The sequence below is a fragment of the Hyaena hyaena genome, unplaced genomic scaffold (assembly GCF_003009895.1).
Source record: "Hyaena hyaena isolate Hyena2069 unplaced genomic scaffold, ASM300989v1 scaffold_178, whole genome shotgun sequence".
Classification (NCBI taxonomy): Eukaryota; Metazoa; Chordata; class Mammalia; order Carnivora; family Hyaenidae; genus Hyaena; species Hyaena hyaena.
The window spans coordinates 2,335,095-2,359,176 of record NW_024080807.1 but is presented as its reverse complement, the minus strand read 5'-3'; the positions used below and the strand labels follow the sequence as shown (position 1 = coordinate 2,359,176).

Here is a 24,082-nt window from a genome sequence, read left to right as displayed (position 1 = left end):
TTTACAGATAGAAGCATCTAGACTTCTACATTCTGCTGCTCCAGATGTCACCATTCATATAGATGCACATTACAAAGGTAGATGACTAGATGGATGGTTGGATGGATGGATGGATAGATGGACTTTTGTTAAATGGTCTCATTTTAATAAAAGTAGCAGTTTTTATTTTAATCAATAGAGAAAAAGTTAAAGAAATCAATGACTTCAAAGATGTTTCTTTATCACAAAATACATAATTTCCTATTTAAAAAACTAACATTAAAAAAATAAGAGATGAAAATTGTTATTTAAAATTTGTTCTTTAATTTAAATTTTTTAACATTTATTTATTTTTGAGGGACAGAGAGACAGAGCACAAGTTGGGGAGGGGCAGAGAGAGAGGGAGATACAGAATCCAAGCAGGTGTTAGGCTCTGAGCTGTCAGCACAGAGCCCGAGGCAGGGCTTGAACCCACGCACTGCAAGATCATGACCTGAGCCAAAGTCGGCCGCTCAACCAACCAAGCCACTCAGATGTCCCCCCAAAAAGTTGTTTAATGTTTATTTTTGAGTGAGAGAGAGAGAGAGAGAGGGAGAGAGAGAGAGAGCACGCACACATGTGAGCAGGGGAGGGGCAGAGAGAGAGAGGAAGAAACAGAATCCCAAACAGGCTGCAGGCTCTGAGCTGTCAGCACAGAGCCTGCACGGGGCTTGAACTCACCAACCGTGAGATCATGACCTGAGTTGAAGTCGGACGCTTAACTGACTGAGCCAAACACGCGCCACCCCTCCAAAATTGTTATTTTTTTGGTTTCAACTAAGCGTTTGATTTTAGACACTATCAGCAGACTCAGTGCTGTGAGACATGGGAACCTGAGCACTCCTAAACTTCTTGTAACCTGTTCGTCTCAGTTTTGCCATATCTGTGTGTTGTTTTCCTTCTCTACTGTTAAGATTTCTGGTAGTTATATTTGGTTGTTATTTTCCAGTATTCTATAATGGAGATGAATTAATTGCTCAGCACACATTCTTTTACCATCTACTTATCCATTCCTCGGTTTTTTATTTTGATTCATTTTGTTATACAAGTCAATTTTTGTCATCAAATAAATATATTTTTCTTTAGAGGGAAAGCTAAGCATATTCCCTGAGGTCTTTCTTGTTTAAATATGTTTGCTTTTACTTACATGACACCGTGCCTGGAAAAATGTTCTTTGGTCCTGCTTTTTTTACTTCAGAACACTTTATATTTCTCCTTGGTCTCTGGCTTTGTTTTCTTTTTTTTAAATGTTTTATTTATTTCTAGGAGAGAGAGAGAGAGACAGCGTGAGCGGGGAAGGGTCAGAGAGAGAGGGAGACACAGACTCTGAAACAGGCTCCAGGCTCTGGGCTGTCAGCACAGAGCCTGATGCGGGGCTTGAACCCACGAACTGTGAGATCATGACCTAAGCGAAAGTCGGACGCCCAACCGACTAAGCCACCCAGGCGCCCCTCCTTGGTCTCTGGCTTTGAATTTTGCCGTGTACAGAAGTGAGATGCCAGCCTGTTGTTGTTGTTGTTGTTTTGTAGATTATTTGGGTGTTTTGTTTTTTTGCCTAGATATTAGATTATTCTTTTTTTTTAAATTCTTTTTATTTAAATTTTAGTTAGTTAATGTACAGTGCAATATTGGTTTCAGGAGTAGAATTCAGTGATTCATCCTTTACATACAGCACCCAGTCCTCGTCACAAGTGCCCTCTTTAATGCATATCAGCCATCTGGCCCATCTCCAACCCACCTCCCTCTTCCATCAACCCTAAGTTTGTTCTCTATCATTAAGAATCTCTCATGTTGTTTCCCTCTCTACTCTTTCCACCCCCTCCTTCCCATATGTTCATCAGTTTTGTTTCTTTGATTCCACAGATGAGTGACATCAAACAGTATTTGTCTTTCTCTGATTGACTTATTTTGCTCAGCATAATACATTCTAGCCCCATCGATGCTTTTGGAAATGGCAAGATTTTATTCTTTTTTATGGCTGAGTAATATTCCATTATATATATATATATTCCTCAGTTTTTTATTTATTATATTATATATACATAATATATATATTTGCATATATATGCATATAAATAGTCAGTAGTTCTTTCTCCCTTACTGGGGAGTTACTCCTGGTTGGAATGAGCTTCCCTGATGAAAAGAAACAGGTCATCTTTGGGGCAACCGGGTGGCTCAGTTGGTTAAGTGTCCAACTCCACCTCAGGTCATGATCTCATGGTTTGTGAGTTCAAGCCCTGCATCAGGCTCTGTGCTGACATCTCAGAGCCTGGTGCCTGCTTTGGATTCTGTGTCTTCCTCTCTCTCTGCCCTTCCCCCACTCATGCTCTGTCTCCCTCTCTCTCTCAAAAATAAACATTTAAAAATAAAAAAAAAAAAAGAAACAGGTCAGCTGTGATGGAATCCTTATAATATATAATTATAATATATAATATAAGTACATTTCTCTTCTTTCATCCATTCATCTGACTATTCACTTCTATACTTTCAATACTTTCAAATTCAACAAGTAAACCAGAAGTTTCCTGGAACTGAGAATTTCGTATCTAATTATTCTTATTCTTATTACAATTTGAGGTACAATTATTGCTCTGATGACTTTGGCAGTTCTGAGAAACAGTCTTCTGGCAACTTTGAAAAGTTAGGGTTATGGGTCAAGAAGAATGCCAGATGCTGTCTCTGATTCTTATTTTGTTTCTTGGTCCATTCCATTTGGGTTTTGTTCTTTCTTGTGTTCAAGCAAGACTTGTGGCTCTTCTTGGGTAGCTTGAAGTAATTCCCTGCACTGAACAACTGCTGGAAAGATGATGGTGTAAAGAAGTAACAGGAGTAGAAATTACTGTTACTATGAAGGAGAGTACTCTTGGCAGAGGGTTGTAGTGAGTTCTGCACATAGCAAGTGCAGTAGACCAGATGTATTGTCTGGAAATGAGTTTTTCAAGATTCTTTCTACCTGGCCAATGGTCTGTGATTTGCTATAGATAGATAGATAGATAGATAGATAGATAGATAGATAGATAGATAGACAGATAGATATGAATAGAAGGGTCTGAACAGAGTTTTCTTTCTAGAATGAGTAGATGAGGTGGATGGGAGTCCACGAAGGCAAAATACTTCTGCATGGGCCTCCCATGCAGAAATAATTTGTGTCATTTTGGTAAAGGAATCTACTTCCACCAAGATTATTTTGTATCTTAGGAAAGAAAAGGGGAACATCCAGTGATAAAATATTAGGTGATATTATCCCAGAGGTGCTTGTAGGTTAAGGGGCTTAAAGTAATTACTCCAGATCCTTAGATCTACTCTCCCTGTATGCATCTGACATAAGAGTGTGTATATTGGACACTAATTTAGCAAAGTTAGAGTCACCAGAAATTCCAGAGGATCATATCAAATGCTTTTAGTGGCCCACAGTGGCTGTACTTGGCAGAAGCACAGCATTGTGGGTGTGCATCTCACGCCAACATGTGTATCTAGTTGGTTTGGTTAAGAAGTCTCTCATCTATCAGTGGACCATACTGCTGGGGGCTCTGGATCCTGAGCAAGTGCTGTGCATCTAGGCATTGGTTGCCTTCACTTGGATGGTCTTCCTTAACTCCAAATGAGGCTGAAAGATCATAAAGGGTTTGCATTGGAATATTTCTTGTGATAGGCTGGTCTTGTGCCTTATGGAGCAGTGTATTTTCATGGATGTTGGAGTTCCTATCTCTCGTTAGCAACACAGAGCTCGCCTCTGCAGAAGCAGGATCAGTTCTCAAGTGTGTATGAGCTCCTCACAGCCTGTAAGTGAGGTGTGGACGCATCTCAGGGCACTGAGCCCCTTTAATTTAGTGTACTGCCAGAGTGCCCTTAAATGTCAGTACTTGTTTTTCCCTTACTGGGGAGTTAGCCTTGGCTGGAAGGAGCTTCTCTGATTAAGAAAAACAGGTCAATTATGATGGAGTCATTTTTATGTCCAAATGGTATTCACAAAGATATTAAAAGTGAACTTAGATCAGAGATGTCAAGCTAGGAGCCTGTAAGTGTGAAATCAGCCCACGGGCACATTTTCTTTGACCAACATAGTGTTTGCTTGTATATAAAGACTGCATAATTTTTATTATTTATTTATTTATTTTAAAAAATTTTAATGTTTTATTTATTTCTGAGAGAGAGAGAGAGAGAGAGACAGCGTGAGCAGGGGAGGGTCAGAGAGAGAGGAAGACACAGAATCTGAAGCAGGCTCCAAGCTAGCTGTCAGCACAGAACCCGATGCGGGGCTCGAACCCAGGAACTGAGAGATCATGATCTGAGCCGAAGTCAAATGCTTAACTGACTGAGCCACCCAGGCGCCCCGAGACTGCATAATTCTTAAAAGAATTTTTAAAAATTAGTTACCTATTTAAAAAAATTAAGAAATGGCCTGTAAAAGTTCATATTTCCATATTTCTTGCAAAATGAGGTATGACAGTCACGCCAACTGTACATTTCCAGTGGCAACACCAGATCCAGAGGTGCTAAGTAGAGCTGAGAAGCAGGTGTCCTTTTGACATGGGGCTGTGTTCCCTAGTCCACCGAGGTCCCCACTAGTTATTATCCTCCTGTTGCAGAGGCCAGTGGTCAGTTCCCATTTACAGTTACACTGGAACTTTTGTGTTTCTTGTAGTAAAGTCAAGAGGTACATGACCTATTTCCTAGGCTTTACTGTAAGTGAAGATATGCAAGATAAACTGAGAGGATAATGGATTTCTTTTTCATAGCCTCCTTCACCCATTGATATCACCTGATGGGAACCACTGAGCATCTGAGTTCATGACTGTTGCTTTAGGAGGGCAAGGTGGATCATGTAGGTCAAGATCAGGATATATAGAAACCTGATGGTTAGATATAGGAAAGGACAGTTCCTCCTATGTCACCATTACTTAATCTTTGTCATGTAAGAGTAGGGATGCTTAGGAGTAGGGATGAGACTCCTGGGGGTAGAAAAGTTGATGGTCATCAGGGACTATTGGATGTCTTTAATTGTTTGCAGTCACACATATAGCTTTCTGATTTTCCGCCCTGAGTTCAAGTATTATCAAATTATGATGTGATTATTGTAAGTTCTCTGCTTACTCTCCATGCCTGAACTACTATGCCAATTAGCAGTTTGTGCATGAACTTCACCAATGACTCTAGACTAAGTCTCCTTTGAGTCATGGTTCCAAAATCATCTGAGTCCTATACGAGCCAGCCACTTTGCAACTATGTGGTCAGGCGAGATATTATCCTTGTATAAGTAAGAGTTGTCGCCTCACTTTCCTCAGTTCAGCTTTCAACTTTCTTATAGTTTTTAAAATCATTTTTAAATTTATCTTGGAATGACTAATACATTCCCTTGGTTCAAATTCAAAAAGTAAAAAGGGTATATAGTGAAACGTCTTCCTCCCACACCTGTCCCTCAATTATCTAGTGCTCTTCACTGAAGGGAAAGAATATTACCAGCTTCTAATATACCACCTCAAGAATTATTTATGCAAATATTTCCTGAAGTGTGATCTGTGGATGCCTGGGGGTTCCCACGTTCCATTGAGGGAGTCTGTGAGATCAAAGCCATTTCGTAATGATAATGAGACATCATTTGCCATTTTCGCTGTTGGCATTTGTCCTGGTGATGCAAAAGCAGTGGTGGATAAAATCACTAGTACTTTGCTATGAACCAAAGCAAACAGTACTCTGCACTGTACTAGGAATCATTATAGTCTTCCCTGCCACATACTCACAAACATTCAAATGTCACTTACGACTGTCTTTGATGAGCAAACAAAGCTAATCATTTTATTAAATCTTGACTCTTGAGTCAGTCTGATGAAAAAGGGAAGTCCCTAAAAAGTACTTTTGCTGCATACCAAAGTACTAGTTTAGCTCAAGGAAATGCATTTGCTGGCTGTTGGGTTTGCAAACCCAACTAGCTGCATTTTTCATGGAACACCATTTTTCACTTGAAAGAATGACAGACAAAGTACGGTTATTCATACAAGTGTTTGGTGAACACCTCCTTAAAAATGCACAAAATGTGCCGGTTAGTTCAAGAAAAACAAATGATGGTAACAGCTGCAAATTACTAAATTTGAGCTTTTAAATGGAAATTAGAATTTTGGAAAACTTATATTCATCACTGTGAGCTCCATAGGTTCTCAGTATCTATAAACTGTTCAGATGGAATCGCTGGTGAACTGACAAATGCAATTTTTTGATATTGCAAAATGAGATGTATTAACATTGAAAAGATCTGGGGCTTCTGGGTGGCTCAGTCAGTTAAGCAGCCAACTCCAGCTCAGGTCACGATCTCATGGTTCGTGAGCTCTAGCCACGCATCAGGATCTGTGCTGACAGCTCAGAGTCTGGAGCCTCCTTCGGATTCTGCGTCTCCCTCTCTCTCTGCTCCTCCCCCACTCATGCTCTGTCTGTCTGTCTGTCTGTCTCTCTCTCAAAAATAAACATTAAAAAAAATTTTTTTTAAAAACCATTGAAAAGATCTGTATAATCCAGTGGACCAATATTTCCCAAATTACCAATGCATAATCTTAAAGAATCATGCATGGGTAAAAGAACCATCCAAAGTGGAAGGCAGACCATTGGATTTTAACATAACTGGGCATGAATAGCTCTTTGATAGAGTGTCAGATACCATATTGCAATTAACCTTTAAGAAACTACTAGTTGTTGAGTTTGGGTATAATATGAAAGAAGAATACCTACAATTGTCTGGAAACGTTTAAAATACTTGTTTGCTTTCCAACCTCTTACCTGTGAGAAACCAGATCTTCTCATACTTCAATTAGAATAACATATCACAATGGAATGAATGTAGAAGTAGGTGTGAGAATTCAGGTGTCTTCTATTAAATCAGATATTCAAGAGATTGGCAAAAAATACCACTCTTAATTTCTATTTTGGAAAAGCTAGTGATTTTTCATAAAAGTATGTTATTTACCTTAACATGTAATGGGCTTATTGCTGTGCCCTCCTCACGAAAGAAGAGGAATGGGTGAGGGAGCTCTCCAAAGTCTCTTTTATAAGGACACTAATCCCATTTATGGGGGCTCTGCCTTCCGGATCTAGTCAACCCCGAAGGCCTCACCTTCTAATACCATCATATTGGTGATTAGTTCTTAACACATAAATTTTAGGGGAACACAAACATTCAATCTATAATAGCATGTATTAAATAAATTTATATGTACATATAGGTACACACATGTATCTATTCTTTCCACATTCACCTTTTCTTATACAAAACATCTTGCACTCACTGATCCTGCACCTTCGTTTCTAACATGCCTTCAACATTAATCCATATCAGTACATACATATCTTCCTTATTCTTTTTATAGCTATATATTATCTCTTTGTAAGCATTAACTATAATTTTTAAAACTAGTCCCATACTGATACATTTTTTTTCAAGTTATTTTGTTCTTCTAAACAATGCTGCAGTAAGTGACCCTATGTCTATGTCATGTCACACATGTATGGGCAAATCCATGGGACAGAACTAGAAATGCTGGTCAAAGATTTAAATAGATTTGTAATTTTGATATATGTTGCAAAACTTACAAACTCATGCTTTTTTTAAACAAAGTAAGTAATTTATTACAGCTTTATAATAATCGATTGCATCAATGTTATATTAAATTGTAATCAGGTAAATATAACAGAGTTGAATGGTATGCACACACACACATATGCAACTTGCATGTTTGGGAGCAAAAATTGATTTAAAAGAATAAAAAATTAATAAAGGTGTAAAGTTGGAGCACCTGGGTGGCTCAGTCACTTCAGGGTTCGACTTCAGCTCAGGTCATGATCTCCCGGTTTTTGAGTTCGAGCCCTACGTCGGGCTCTGTGCTGACAGCTCAGAGCCTGTAGCCTGTTTCAGATTCTTTGTGTCTCTGTCTCTCTATCTTTCCCCCACTTGCACTCTGCCTCTCTTTCTCAAAAATAAATAAACATTAACAAAAATTTTAAAAAGAAAGGTGTAAAGTCTATTATACAAAATATATTGTTGATTGCCCATTAATCTCCTATATCATGAAAGTAATTTGGGAGAAGCCATACGTTGTTGGCATTTGTTCACTATTTAGTTGACACAACTTGGCAAATTTGCATGAGGCCTTGAGGCAGCTGACACTGACTGCACCAGTGAACACAAGGCATCACCATTTGTAAATTCCAAGTTCATGGTGGCCACTAGAGGGATGGCGCTTGTTATCTCTGGGGGAGTGGATTTTTTAAAATCTTACCATTTTCAAAGAGTTTAAAGAAATGAAAGTTCTTAGTTACCTCCCCTCTGTCCCCAGAATAACTATCACAATTTTTCTTTTGATATTTACTGATCTTTTGCTCATTACAGGGTGCCCTATATCTTCTATTCCATCTTCAGACGTCAACTTAAATGCCATCTCCTCCAGAAAATCTTCCAAGTCTCCCTTGAACTCAACAAAATTATTTTTCTTCATACTCCCACAGCACTTTTTACTTTTTCTATAGCATATATTATGATGTATTATAATGACCTATTTATTTACAAGATTTATACTACATCTTATATCCTTTTTTTTTTTTGTTTTTTACATCTTATATCCTAATGGGAGTGCTGATATGTGTCTAATTCAATGCTTTGTTCCTAGAACTCAGTATACTGCCTGACATATAGTAGGTACTCAATAAATATTTGTCAAATTAATGAATAAATAGAAGGATTGATTTAGCTAGAATACGGCCTCAAGGTATCTGGAAATTTTCATTTAAAAGCCCCAAATCTCCTAGCAACTATTTTATTTTATTATTTTATTATTTTACTTTTATTTTAGAGAAACAGAGTGTGTGAGTAGGGGAGAGGGGCAAAGGGAGAGAGAGAGAATCTGAAGCAGACTCCACGCTCAGCACAGAGCCTGATGAGAGGCTCAAGCCACAACTCTGGGATCATGACCTGAGCTGAAATCAAGAGTCAGATGCTCAACTGATTGATCCACCCAGGCACCTCTCCCAGCAGCTACTTTAAACAGCAATATTTTCACATCATTTCTTTTACTGTTTCATGTAAAATTTCTCACAAAATAAATACATATAATATTTCTAATGTGGATATACTATGGTTTGATATAATATAGAAAGCTATTTTCAGGGCCCCTGGGTGGTTCCAACTCAGGGGTTAAGCTTCCAACTCTTGGTTTCAGCTCAGGTCATGATCTCACAACTCATGAGTTCAAGTCCCCATCAGACTCTACGCAGACAGCATGGAGCCTGGTTGGGATTCTTTGTCTCCCTCTCTTTCTGCCCCTCTCCTGCTCTCTCTCTTTATGTCTCTCTCAAAAATAAATAAACACTTTTTAAAAATTAAAACAAAAGAAAGCTATTTTCTCCCCCATTGTCTCTACTTTCCCTAGTGATATTAGTGCCATTTGCCTTACTTGCCATCAATGGCAACTTGAGCCAAAGAAGGGAAAAAATGAATTCTCCAAGAAGCAATAGGATAAATCACTTAAGAAAAGTAGGAGTCAATAAGGTGGTAAAATATGCACATAACAGCCCAGTGAAAACAGTTTTTTTTTTTTTTTTTTTTTTAATGTTTTATTTATTTCTAGGAGAGAGAGAGAGAGACAGCGTGAGCAGGGGAGGGTCAGACAGAGAGGGAGTCACAGACTGAAACAGGCTCCAGGCTCTGAGCTGGCAGTCAGCACAGAGCCCGACGCGGGGCCCGAACCCACGAACCGCGAGATCATGACCTAAGCGAAAGTCGGACGCTTAACCGACTAAGCCACCCAGGCGCCCCTGAAAACAGTCTTTAGATGGCACTGTTAAGTATGAGATTATTTTTTCTATATTGACCCAAATTGATTTATTTTCCTTGGTTTGTTTTCTAAACTACCTTAGATCAACCGACGAAAATAGGACTTCAAGATATGGGTAGCTTATTATCATCTTTTAATTCTGAAAAAGCTTCCCCATGTGTCAACGTAGAAGGATCAAGGATCAAGTGAGGAGAAACTCTTGAAAAGAGGAAGTGTCAGGACGATGCTCTTCACTACCTCTTCACTTCTCTGAAAGGCCAAATCCTATTCATTTATTTTGAGAAGACTTCTCCAGTCTGGCTTTCATTCCAGCCAGAACACATTGCTCCCTTTCCTGTGCACTCCTTTACTAGTTTTTCCCATATGTTCCTAAGTCTGTGTTCGATCTTGTGTCTTCTGACGGAAAATTCCTTTTTTGGGGGTCCACCCTGAGTTTTCTTGAGCCATCCAGCACAGTGACTCTCGCACACTGATGATCCATAGATACTTGTCGGATGCCTTAGCATCTCTGTAGTGACTTGCCCTACTGTCTAGGTGGATATCTGATGTAGGGAACCTGGGTATTCAGAACAGGTGGAAATATGAGGCCAGAAAAACTCTTAAAAATACAGAAAAGTTTAGCAAGTAGAAGAGGATTTAAATGAAGAAGGTAAAAATCATTTCAAGAACATCACAGCTTAGCTTAAGCACTGGTGACAGGCCTGGTTCAAATCTTGACATTAACATGTGTAAGTTTCTAATCTTTGCTAGAGTACTTAACCTCTCTAAACTTTAGTTTATTCATCTGTAAAATGAGGATAATAGGAGCAACTCCCTATGTTCGGCAGAATTCTAAGATGGCCCCATGTTCCCCCCAACTGGTATGTGCTCTCCCATTACAATCGCCTGTCCTCGACTGGGGGAGAGGCCTGTGATGGAATTTTACTCTTGTGATTATAGCATGGTATATGACAAAAGGGAAGAAGACATTTTTCAGATGTAATTAAGGCTCCTAGTCATTTAACTTGGAGCTAATCAAAAAGGGAGATAATGCTGGGTGGGTCTGACCTAACTGGGTGAGCCCTTAAAAGGAGAGTCTAACGTTTTCCTGAAGGGAAAGAGATTTTGCTGCCCTGCTTGAAGAAGCAAACTGCCCAGTTGTGAGAGGCCTCAGGATGGGGTCTTATAACAGAGACTGCAGCCCCAGCTGACAGCCAGCAGGAGAGAGGAACCTCAGTCCTACAGTCACAATTCTGCGAACAACCGTGCAAACCTCAGAGGACTCCAAACCCCAGATGAGGGCTTAGCCCTGGCTGACACATTGATTGTAGCATTGAGAGACCACCAATGAGTTCAGCTATGCCCAGAGCCCTAACCCATAGAAACTGCGATAAAAAACATGAGTTATTTGTCACCAGCTACACTCATGGCCACTTGTTACATAACAAAGGGAAGCAAATAGACCACATCATGAGGTAGGTTTTTAGGTTATAAGCAACTGATTCTGGCTAACATTAGATTTTTTTAAGAAAGCAGAATACATTGGAACAAAATTTGGTATGGCAAAGAATTGAAGGAATAGATAGATGATCAGGCCTTGGAGAAACAGGGACCACGGTTATTATTCAGGAATCTGGGAGTGGGGGGAGTACTTTGAAATAACCTACCTCCAACTACCATACCTTTGTCACTTGATCCATGAATCAGATTCTTCTGACAGTTTAATTGGCCTCACTTTCATTACCCACCCTTCCTTGAGGTCAGGAAACATTAAACTAACAGGCCCCCCAAGACCACATGGAATGAAGCCGGGAGCTCCCTAAGGATCATGTGATAATGTCAAATGGAAGAATGGGAAAGGAATTTGGGGAAGCCACAAACAAAAGAAATCCACTTAGGCCCCTTCTCAACACCTTTGTTGAGAAGAAGACATGGGATAATACAGATAAAGTGCCTAACACAGTTCTTGGCACCCTGTAATCACTCAGTGAATTTTAACCATAATTATTAAGCACCAGGGTGCCTAAACTCGTCTTGACAGTAAAATTAAGAATACTGTCTCTGAAGATGAAAACAGAAACTCCATCTTGATGAGGGAAAAATTTTCCTAGCACTCAAGAAGACAAGCTTAAGTGCCTGTTGCTACCTGGATGATTTATAATTAAAGGGTTATCAGAGGATAGAAAGTTCTAGATTCCTAAGTGCTCTTTGTGCTGATTATTGCCATGTACTCAAAACCAAACCAGCTATGAGACAGACTGCTCCAAACTCTGTGGGTCAGGGAGGGAAGCCAACTGATGGTGGCTGTATCTCTTCTCACAAAACTCTTAATGGTTGGCTCACAGCTCTGATTGTAAATATGCTGGACAGAGTCTAAGCTCAACCAGCCATGTTTAAATTATGGCTTGCAATTTGAAATTTTAGAAAATTAACTCAGATATGAGGTGATAGCTACATTTACTAAGGATCAAAAATAAAATCTGTAACAGCTGTGAGTACCTGGTATTGAGGGATATAGTCGTGTTTTTGAGGTGGGCTTTCCTTTGATCTTTTAGTTGGTGAATACCATTGGTCAGTAAACCCATTCTGAGGAAAGCGCATCTAATCCAGTGGTGTCATTTCCAGCCTGGAACATCACTGATGGCTGAATTTAACTTCTGTTCCATTCTGTTCTCCTCCACAAGTATTTATTCAGCCCCCCGTTACGCACAATGAACCGCATTAAGGACTATGATAGGTTAAAAAAAATGAATAGATAAGACAGAGATCCTGACCTTAAGGTATTTTATTATCTCAAAAGAGAGACAAAAGTTTACAAAGACCAGATACAATATAGAGCAGAATGTGGCAAGTGCTAAAATAGATACAGACACAGAACAAAGCCTTAAATTTCCGGTGTAATTACCTGGACTTTTTCATGGCAGAGGTGGAATTTGAGGCTTTTTCAAATTCTATGACTCTTTGGGACAGTTAGCACTTTATTTATTTATTTATTTATTTATTTATTTATTTGCTTTTTGAATTCCCAGTACCCAGAATAGTCATTGTCATTTAATATATGTGACTAAAAATATGAATTAGAAAAACATTTAAATTGTGGTAAAATACACATAGAATAAATCATTTTATTTTATTTTTTAATGTTTATTTTTGAGAGAGAGAGAGAGAGACAGAGCACAAGTGGGGAAGGGATAGAGAGAGAGACACAGAATCCAAAGCAGGCTCTTGGCTCTGAGCTGTCAGCACAGACCCTGACATGGGGTTCGAACTCATGAGCTGTGAGATCATGGCCTGAACCGAAGTTGAACGCTTAACCAACTCAGCCACCCAGATGCCCCCAAATTGACCATTTTAACCATTTTTAATTGTACAGTACAGTGGTATTAAGTCAATCTGTACTATTGCAAAGCCGTCACCACCATCCATCTTCAGAGTTTTTCCATCTTATAAAACTGAAACTCTACCCATTGAACAATAACTCTCTATTTTCCTCTCCTTCCTGCTCCTGGCAATCACCATTCTCCTTTCTGTCTCTGTGAATTTGACTACTCCGGGTGTCTCATAGAAGTGGAATTCTACTGTACTTGTCCTCTTGTGCCTGGCTTATGTCATTTAGCCTGTCTTCAAGGTTCATCCATGTTACAGCATGTGCCAGAATCTCCTTCCTCCTATAGGGCTTATTCTTCCCATAAGGCTTATTATTCCATTGTATGTATATATCACATTTTGTTTATCCATTCTTCTGTGCACGGACATTTGTGCTGTTCCCCCCTTTTGGCTATTGCAAACATGCAGCTATAAATGTGAATGTACAAATATCTGTTCAAAGGAGTTAGAAATGTTGATAGGTCATGCACGGGCAGAGACAGGGCATTTTAAGTTTAGGAAATAGCATGAGTCAAAGCAAAGACAAGTGACAAGGCACTGGGCTTGCTTGGTATGGCTTCCTCGTGGTTTTGTGGGGTACACTAGCTGAAGTCGGAAAGAATCATCTATTCCAGTGCTTGAAGGGCACTACGTACCACACAGGAGATGAATATTTTCTAAGTTGTGAGGAACCATTTAGGGACTAGGAGCCGGGGAGTAGCATGACCCACTCTATACTTGAGGAAGGTTATTGTAGTGGAAAGGGTATAGTTAATGATATAGGGTAATAATCCTGTCAGGGGACAAAGTAGTAAAAGGTGAGAGAAGGTGTAGAGGAGAGATTATTATACAGGAACAATCAGTAGGATCTGTCGACAACTGGATGTAGGTGGCCCAAAGAGGAAGTTGCACTTCAATCAGTGACTGAGAGAACAATGACATTATAAACTGGGATGAAGAACGAAGAAGAAAGTAGTAGCTGAAAACAATAGTTACCCTTTATTAAGTGCTTATGGGTTAGGTACCTTCCATGTATTATCTCATTTAATCTTGATAAGGTCCAGTGAAGTAGGGGTTATTATACTTGGGGGAAACTCAGTTTAGGTAGATTAAGTTACAGAGATCTAGTTAAGTGGTAGAATTGGGACCCCAAACCAGTTGGAACTAGAAAGTTGAAGCCTTTGTTCTTATAAACCCCCATGCCATTCCATTGTTTTCAAATACATAGAGTATCCCTGTGGATTTATCTCTCAAGAAATTATAAATGTACATCAGTTGAACGATCACATACAAAAATGTAGTCCAAGAGTTCTTTACACAGTGATAAGTTCTTCAAATGATGCTGGGTGAGTACATGAGTTTACTCAAGAGAGAATGTAGAGACAGAAGGGAAGACCAGAAGCTAATTCTAGAAGCACTCCTATTTATCAAGTGGGAGGGAAAAATAGGACTAGGTCTGAGAGACAAGAGAACATTGAGAACAGTGAATTTGCAATGAAGTTTGAACGAAAGACAGTTTCAAAGAAGGGATTAGTCAACACTGTCAAATCTAGAATCTTAAATAGGAAGTGGACTGTGGTTACTGGATTAGGAAGTCATTGGAGACTTTACAGAGAAGAGAGAATATATAGCAATGCCCATGGATTGAAGAATGAATGGGAGGAATACATGAAGAAGGTGAATATAAACTACTTGTTCAAGAAGTTTGGCAGCAACGGAAAAGAGAAATTATGGCACAGTATCTGAAAGGGCATAGAGGTGACAAAAGGTTTTTTTTTTTTTTTTTTTTTTTCCCTGGATTGGGAAGATAAGTATGAGTATGTTTTTTGGCTGTGAAAAAGCCAGGGCAGAATAATGGACTGCAAATGTTGGGAGATTCATGAAAATTTGTGAAAAACTAGAGACAGTGTGACCAAGAGCATTTAGAGGCACAGCCTGGGGAAGGAGTAGGGAGGTTTTCTGGAGGTAGGAGAGGAAAGGAGAGAGATTTGGAAGTTGAAGGAAAGAGTTGAAGGAACTTTACTGGGAGAGAAGAACCCTGGAGTGGAGTCTGACCTCTAAATTAGTAAAGAGCTGATTTGGCCATGAAAGACTGAATCAACTAGAGACAGATGAATAAATTATCCAGCTTAACTGGGGACCCCTCTGAGATAGGATTTTTTGTTTCATTTTGGTATTTTTTATTATTGTAGTTGATATACAATGTTATGTTAATTTCAGATATATAACATACTGAGTTGACAATTATATACATTATGAAATGTTCACCACGGAGAGTGTAGTTACCATTAGTCAGCATACAAAGTTATTACAATATGAAATATTTTAATAAGACCATACAAAGTATTACAAAGTTAATACAATGCTCAATCAACTGAAATGGCGACCAAAGCTCGGCATCTATTTTTGGTCCAATACATTTCAGACTTTCCTGAAACTCCACAGGGATGCCTGATTGGGTTTTGGTGTTTTCCAAATCTCCTTAGCCTTCTTGTAGACCCTTAACTTAGATTACTTTGACTGATTTCATCAATGGTATACTGATTTTTTTCCCCATTTCTGTCCTCACTGTCTACAAATTCTAAAGGCATACACACAGAAACCCTCAACACACTGACAGTTGGAAAGAGCCACTTTCTTGCAGAGATTTTCACTGAAAACTAGAAAAAGATTGCGTAATAACTGACATACTGTAAAATATTTCAATGCTGAATTTCAAAATTTTGTTCTTTAAAGGCCTCAAACCCCATTGAGAAACCCTAGTTTAAAAACCTTCCTATTGATTATAGTTTCTGAAGGAGAAGGGGGGGCGGGGCAAGGCGTAGCTCGTGAAACTTAAAGTGACAGATTGTCTTCTTCTCAAACACTGACATTCCATTCGGCATTCTACATGAACCAAGAAAGGTTCCAGATTTTTTTTAATATATACAGTTACACTTACAGTATTTATGTGATGAATTCAATTCCAGATATAGGTATTAACGATTGGAACCGTGCCTCAGTTACCTCCCTTATGAAAGATAATGTAGGAATGTTATAACAAATATTTAGTTAAAAAACTGAAAAGGGCTTTGGAAATGTAAAAGTGTAATATAAATGCTAAATAAAGATAATATATTCTGAACAGCAGGCTCCTTTGAAATAAGGCCTATGAATTCCATTAGCACTCTCTGTTTACATGCTTTTAGGAACTTTTGGGAGGATGTTGCCCACAAGCATGTCTGTGACATGATACCTATGGCCTAGTAACCAGCTGGGAAAGAGGCAAGTAAAAGAGCAGATGTAATAATTTGTGTATTAGTATTTCCTTAAGTCATTCAATAAATGTTTTCTCATAGTTAACTGTGTGCTGGCACAATTCTGGACGCAAGCAATACTGCAGGAAACAAAAACTGGGTAAAATCCCGACTCTCAAGCTCATATTTCTGATTACTAAGCCATAAATATTGCCTAAATCCTTTAAATCCTTATAACAGCTCTATGAGCTAGGTGCCATTCATATCCCCATTTTGCAGATCTAGAAAGTGAGGTAAAATTCCCTTCTAATTTTGCAAGTCTAATGGGAACAAATCATACATCTTGCTGTTGCTTGGGTTCTTCTGTTTATGTACTTAATTCTAAAAAGGACTCACTTTTCCATAAGAGATGGGGAATTATTATTATTTTTAATTCTTAATGTTTATTTATTTTTGGTGGGGGGGGAGAGAGAGAGAGAGAAGAGAGAGAGAATGAGTGGGGGAGGGGCAGAGAGAGAGGGAGACACAGAATCTGAAGCAGGCTCTGAGCTGTCATTGCAGAGCCCCATGCGGGCTCAACCTCTCGAGCTGGGAGATCATGACTAGAGCTGTAGTCAGATGCTTAACTGACTGAGTCACCCAGGCGTCCCAGGGATGGGGAGTTATTATGGCAGTATAGTGAAGACAGAAATTGTAGCTATGCAGGTAGTCTTCATGGTGACCACAGAGTGGCCTGGTCTCTCCAAGACTAGAATGACCTTTGGAAATATGAGGGCATTCAGAGCCCACTGAAGCTCTGGGAACTTTATCTTTATCTGGCTGGCTAACTTCTGCTCTGCTCTACCTTATGATTTCTATTAATACATAGTTTCTACTGCCTAATAGCTAATGAGCCTGCACTCTACCTGGTTTCCTCTGTGAATCGTTTAGTTTTTATAACACCTATCAAGATATCTTCAGTATTCCAAGTTCATATGGCCAAGTTTAAGAATATAACTGGTCTGTTTCATCACTTTTATTCATATGAGAAAGCATTCCCTGCTGACTCACAGGCCACCCCTTGCTACTCCATTCAGTCCTTGCATTAAATACCCTTTCCTAGACCAATCATCTATGGCCAGGAGGCCGGGTCAAATGGAAAGAACATTCTAGAACCAGGTTCTAAGTCTATTTGGGGCTGTCATCACAGCCATATTCTGAAGTCTGGCCTGTGCCTTCTAATATTGCTTAGTTATAAGGCTTATGGCTTTAAGCTTTAAATGAATAAGTGTATTCTGAAAAATTATAAATTGTCTTTTTTCTTTACACTTAGAAGGTGGTCTACCATTCCATATTATTCTACTGTTTAAGATATGCCTGTCATATTTCTATCTTTACTTGTGTATCTAAACAAAAAGATAATAAATATTCACATTTATCCAGAAGCTCTTTCTATATTAATTTCCTTAGGATATTGAGAATGTGATACACATTATAATCCTTTTCTTACCTGATGAGTAATGCACCCTTCTGCTTTCACCCTTAGTATTTCAATTACATTTTACCATCACAAGCCCTGTGCTAAGGATGTATGCAGATGTGTCACAATAAAGATAATGGCGATTCAAATGAGAGCACCTAATAAACATTTCAGTGTTATCTAGAATGCTAACAAGAACATCAAACTCAGCTCTTACAAATATCAATCTTAAGAATCTTGGCCAAATCAATGTGAATGTCATTTTTATACTTGGAAAAACATGGAGCACACAATTATGTAGGCTAAAAAAAATCAATAACTTGACTCATACTTAAAAGTAAGATAATACATTAAAAGGATGATTTCAAGTATTGTTCATTTAGAACATTTCTCTGGCAAGAGTCAATTTTACCTCAAGGCTTATGACCAATGGCACACACGTTACAAGATGGAGGGCTGGTGTTAGAAAAACAGTTTGTGGCTATGAAGTAGATCAAAACTAGCCATTAGGGAATGGAACCCTTGACCTTCATCTCATTAGTACCAGGCTCAAGCCAAAGGAATGAGCTATAAACTGATAACATTCTGATACCTAGAGGATAGATGGGTTTTCACTCCTTAAAATTCCTTTCTTGGTTCCATATTAATTTGTACCAAAACACGACAATGTTCCTGTTCTGGAGGAAAGATAGGGAAGGACATGGCTTTCAAACACGGAATGGCTTTCCAAGAGGCCTCAGAAATCAATTACTCTGTTTTCTTTGTCTAACTAGTGAGAGAACTGAAGCCCTGATAAGTGAGGTGACCTGCTTAATGGTTCCCAGTAGTTGGCAGTAGAACTGGATTAGAACACAGATCTCTTGGACTGGACTCCAATTTCAGTTTGTGAGGGATTGGCCCATGGAGGAGGTGATCCTTGAACTGCTCCAGGATGGGAAGAGTGAGTCCTATCAATGCAGGACAAGCTTAGTGTTAGGAAAAGGGAGTTTAGGTTTTAAATTAAAGTTTACACAGAGCAGAGGTAATGGAATGGAGGGCCGTGAGGGAGGCTTTAAATGACCTTCACTGGGCGGTGGTGAGGAGCCTCAAAAAGTCTCTGAAGGATGAACGCAGTGATTTGTTTAAAATATTTTCTATGTCAAATAACCTTAGCTTCAGAGTATTTAGGAATGGAGGAACCTGAGGTCATTCTGGGGGAATAAGTCTGGGTTTAGATAAATCAATACAAAGAATACTAAAGGAATGGGCTAATACTTTAGTTTGAGGTGTGAAGGAAATTGAAATCTCTTCTGAGATTGGTATGTAGGTGTGAAGAGATAGAGCAGGGTGGTATGGGAAGGGGGAAATGATGGGGGAAGATGACATTTAAGTGAAGCTGGAAAGAAGGGATTCGTTATGAATCATTAACCAGTGGCTGAGTGGTGGAAGGGTGAAGGAGCAGCAAAGAAGCTTCTACTAGTATATTACCATTTAGGGAGCAGATGGAGAGAGGTCCTGTAAATAGTACCAGTTTATACGAAAAATGCCACAGTTATCTAGATTCTAATACTGCATTCTGCCTCTATCTCAGGTGGTGGCACTAAAGGATTCTTTGTAGAAAAATGTGGTAGCAATCTTATTTTTACATATGAGTACCTTCAAAATAGCTCCTACCCTGAACTACATCTTGGGAACAACGGAGATGAAATCTTTGAGGTTTTACTGATGATCTCTGGAGAAGAAAGGCAATATATTGCAGAGAGCCTCAACTCATCTATATTTTTGTTAGTGAATCTCAGTAAGTGCACAGGTCCCAGGCAAGGCTTGCTCTATTTTTTATTATTTATTTATTTATTTATTTTTGAGGGGGCGTGGGCAAACAGAGGGAGACACAGGATCTCCTAAGCAGGCTCTGTGCTGACAGTAGACAACTCGATGCGGGGCTTGAGCTCACAAACCACGAGGTCATGACCTGAGCCAGAAGTCGGAGACTTAACCATCTGAACCAGCCAGCTGCCCCCAAGTCTTGCTCTCTAAACCTTCAGACTTCCGCTTATTGGATCATTTTCCCAGAGGGAAAGCGGAACCACACAGCAAGGATGGTTGTCCTTCAAGAATCAGCTATGACTCTTTCTGGAAAGCCCGTCCTTATTGCCACAGGTGCCCCTCAACCGTACCTGCTCTGCATACCTTACTACAACACACCGTACTAGAATGCAATGCCCAATTCACTGGACAGTCTCTCTCGCCAGACTGAATTCCTTGTGGCCTACTTTTTATCTGCTGCTATTCCCTAGCACCTTGCAGAGTGCTTTGCACAGGTAGGCCATTAATATAAGTTTACAGACTGATGAGCCATCATCTCTGAAAATATATGGGAAACAGAAATATCATCCAGAACTTAAATAGAGAAAATACATCGAAAATGGATTTTTTTTAGAAAGAAAAATCTCAAAATTAAGATTTAAAGTTTTTTTGTGTGGTCTTAGTTTTCCACATAGTTCATGGCCTTTCTTTTCTGCTCCTCCTATGGCCCGCCTTTGGCCATTTCACTGCTTAGTATTCAAGGGCTAAGGAGAAGAGGAGAGAAGCTGAAATTCAGATCAGTTAATTAGGCTATTTGGGAGCAGCTCTGAAAAGGGTTGGATGTGGTGGGTGAAATCAATAGTCAACTGGCGGTCTGAGATTATCTATAGCTCTCACTAACCCAGCCTGCCCCACTTCATGCCCCTAAACCAATGGCTGCCCAACATATGAAGCATGTTTTATAAGCCCATTTTAGCTTCCTGGGTTTGTTCTTTGTTCTTGAGTACATGGCAAGCCACTGTCCTGATTCTCAGTTTGGAGAATTTGGTCACTATACGAACAGAAGAAACTGTGGGGTGGTCAGTTTCTCTAGGGTCATTTCATGGTCCTAAAGAAAGAAATTAACAGTTTATTTTCCGAAACGGGTTCAAGGAACATTCCTTAAGTAAGAAAATTCAATCAAGAAATAATATTACTTACATTGTGAAGAAGGATTTTTTAAATACAGAATTTCCATCTGTGATATATTTAAATTCTAGGCCTCGGGCAGCAATTTCGGGAAAAGGCCTCCTTTACCTTTTACGAGATGCGAAATAAATAGTCCACTCAGTCCACTCGGAGGGGTGGAGCCTTTCCCTAGCTTTCCCACCCTTGCCAAATCTAAGACTTCCCTCTGCCATTCTTGAAATCACACGTGCTACTACTCCTTTCCCCCGTCAAACAGCAAACTGTTATTGACATGAAAATGGCTATCACAACTTCAGTTACTCAAACTGTTCTGCAACACTTGTATCTAGGAGAAGAGGGGCGAGGTGAGCTGCCCGAAAGGAGGCCTGCAGTCAATAAGCGGAAAGCTGTCAATACTGAAATACAATACTCTCTCTCGATCTACTTTTGACGCTTTTTAACAAAGACAGGTTTTGCCATTTAGGACGGCTCAGCCGTCTCGACGGGCTACGCAAAGAGGGTAAGTCCTTCATCGGCTTATTTCCAGGGCACAGTAACACTGCCTTCTAAGTTGATGAACCAATCCCAAGATACTTCACAACAGAGGCCTAACACGTTGAAGCTATCCATAAAGACCAACACCCCAGGAACGGAAAGATCAAGCAAGTTTTGCACGCACACTTTCCTATGCGTCCCTCCAGTCCTCAAATAGGGGGAGGTTCCACCGCGTAAAAGCTTCAAACTTTCTTATTTTTCCTGACCTGTGGCACGCATGTAGCCTGTGGGTAGCGTTTGTAGAAGACTAAGGCCCACTCTTTAATGGCCGAATGAATACATGCACAGTGCATGCTGGATTAGCTGCTCTGAGAATTGCCTTTTAAAAAAAAAAAAGTAAAGTGAAAAATAGACAAAGAAATCTATAACCTGAACAGTCTTTCATATTTGTTTTCACTGCTCCTGAAGCAGCCCTGAGCCGGTGACAAGGATATTGAAAAGATGCACCTGAAACAGTGTCTGCGGGCAGCTGCATTGGCCGAGCGGCTTTCTCGCTGCTTCCCAGCGGCGGAGGCGCAGCAGCAGTCGCAGGGAAGGCAGAGCGAGCCTCCCGGCGGCGGCGGCGGCGGCGGCGGCGGCGGCGGCACCAGCGCAGTTTCCCCTCTCCCCAGCCCTGACTCTACGCGCACATGCGCACTGCGCCCGCAGCCCTGGACCATTTGTCAGGACTACTCGTGAGACGGAGAAAAAAAAAAAGAGAAAATTTGGGGGTAAGAAGCGGTTGATCGGATCTAATCTCTCATTAATCAGAAGATTTGCCCGCGCCAAAGCCACGCGTTTATTTTTCTGGGTGCGGATGAAAGTTCAGAGACGTACGGAGAGGAGGAAGCGCACCCTCGTCTTGTGAAACAGATCAGGGGAGGGGAAAGGACAGAAGGGGTTTCTCCCCCACTTCTCTGCGCCTCTGGGAAAGAGGAGAAAACTTAATCCCGGGGAAAAAAAGTGGGCGAGTGACTCGGAAGCGGCTGGAGGGGGAGTCTCCGGGCATCTCCCTCTCAAGTAGTGAGTGCGAGTGTGAAAGAGGAACAAAAGAGAGAGAAAAGAGAAAGGAAAAAATGGGGGGAGGAGAGACTTGTATTTTTTTCTTTGCGCGCACACGGGGAAGGGTGTGGGGGGCCGTGCGGAAGGCAGCCGGGGCGAGGCGGCCGCGTCGGGCTCTCGCGGGCGCGCGGGCGGCGGGATGCGTGCGGCCCCCTCCCCCGCGCCCCCCGAGCTTGTCACTTTGGTCGCTTTCATGACACCGGGCGCGGGGTGGGGGAGCGCGGCGGCGGCGGCGCCGGGCTCCGCCGGGGTGCGTGCCCGAGTGGGCGCCGCGGAGCTGCAGCCTGGGGCGGCGAGCGCGGCCGCCGGGGCTGGGCTGGGGGGTGGGGGTGGGGTGGGGTGGGGGGGCGCGCGGGGGCGGCCGCGGCGGCGGATCGGGGCGGCGGGAGGCTGGAGCCCCGCGCGCCGCCCCTGCGGCCCCCTCCGCCCGTGTGGCCTTTGTGCCGGGCGCGCACCGGAGAGCGAGCGAGCGAGCGCGAGAAGTACAACTACGGGAGACCGAGGCAGTGGGAAAAGAGGCCGCGCCACTTTCTCCCCGCTCGGGCTGCGGAGAACGGACTGGTTGAATGTGCAGGCGCGTCTCCCCGGCGTGTGCTGTGTGTGTGTGTGTGTGTGTGTGTGCGCGGCGGAAAGGCCTCCCCGACTCCCACCGCGCACACGCACACTCACACGCACGCACACACTCGCGGACCCGCGGCGGGGCTCGGCGGCCGAGAGTTTGCGTTTCCTTCCTCGCCGCCTCCCCCTTCCCGACCGACTGTGTGAGAATTTCATATAGATCAGCTCCAATTTCCGCCATTTTGGGAAAGTTGCACAAAAATAAACCCTCCGGTTTATTTCTGCCCGAGGCAGGAAAGTGCTTCGGGAAGCAGGGCGGCGCGGGCCCGGCGCGGCCGTCCGCGCGGGGGAGGGCGCGGGCCGCGGGCCGGGCCGGGAGCCCGCGCCGTCGCGGCGTCCGCCCCGCTCCGCGCCGAGCCGCGCCGGCCGGGGTGCGGGCGCGGGCGTGTGTCGGGTGGCGGCGGCGGCGGCCGCGCCGGGGCAGGGGAGGGGGGGGGAGCGGCGCGGGGCTGCTTTTCCTGCAACTTGTTTACGCCGCCCTTCTATCGGGGGGACCCAGAGGGGTCCGGGGCGGGCCGCCGCCCGCCTCGCGCCGCGTGCGTGTGCCGTTCGGAATAATGGGCTTTGCACACTCGCGTCCTGGGCCCGGCGGGCCGTCCTCGCGCCGCGGTGGCCGGGCGGGGGGGGGGGGGGGAAGTAGAGGCCGGCGGGGGCGGGTGGGGATCGGGAAGCGCAGGAGCCCAGGCATCCGCCGCGCGCCCCGCGAGCTGGTGTGTTGGGGGGGAGAGGGAGGAAAACTTGTGAGCCCTGGAGGCGGTGGGGGGGGGCACAGTGGTGCGGCGGGGAGAGGACGCAACTTTCGTGCTGGTGGTAAAACTTTAATAACCTTTAAAGAAAAAGGCCTTTTGATTACCTCCTCTCCCCCCCCCTTCCCCCCCAGCCCTTTCTGGTCAAAGCATGGCCCACAGTGCGACCGTGAGAGAAAGTTTAAAAGCAGGCGGTTTCCTCCCCGCCTCGTCCGCGGAGGGTGGGGGTATCTGTTTGTCCGTCTGCGCTCGGAGGGGGGGGTAACGAGCCGCCCTCCGGGGTCGCGGCCAGTGGCC

At 42.2% G+C, this 24,082-nt stretch overlaps 1 protein-coding gene across 4 annotated transcripts in view; it reads left to right on the top strand.

Annotated features, from left to right (window-relative positions):
• Positions 1 to 21,970: 21,970 nt before the first annotated feature.
• The window catches only part of L3MBTL3 (L3MBTL histone methyl-lysine binding protein 3), a 122,681-nt gene continuing 120,569 nt past the window's right edge, over positions 21,971 to 24,082 (top strand). For 3 of the 4 annotated variants that reach the window (XM_039240439.1, XM_039240440.1, XM_039240436.1), the window contains exon 1: positions 21,971 to 22,090. The gene's annotated coding sequence lies outside the window, so the exon portion shown is untranslated. Of the gene's footprint in view, positions 22,091 to 23,157; positions 23,183 to 24,082 lie in introns of those variants that run through there. The other variant, XM_039240438.1, reaches the window with a different exon arrangement.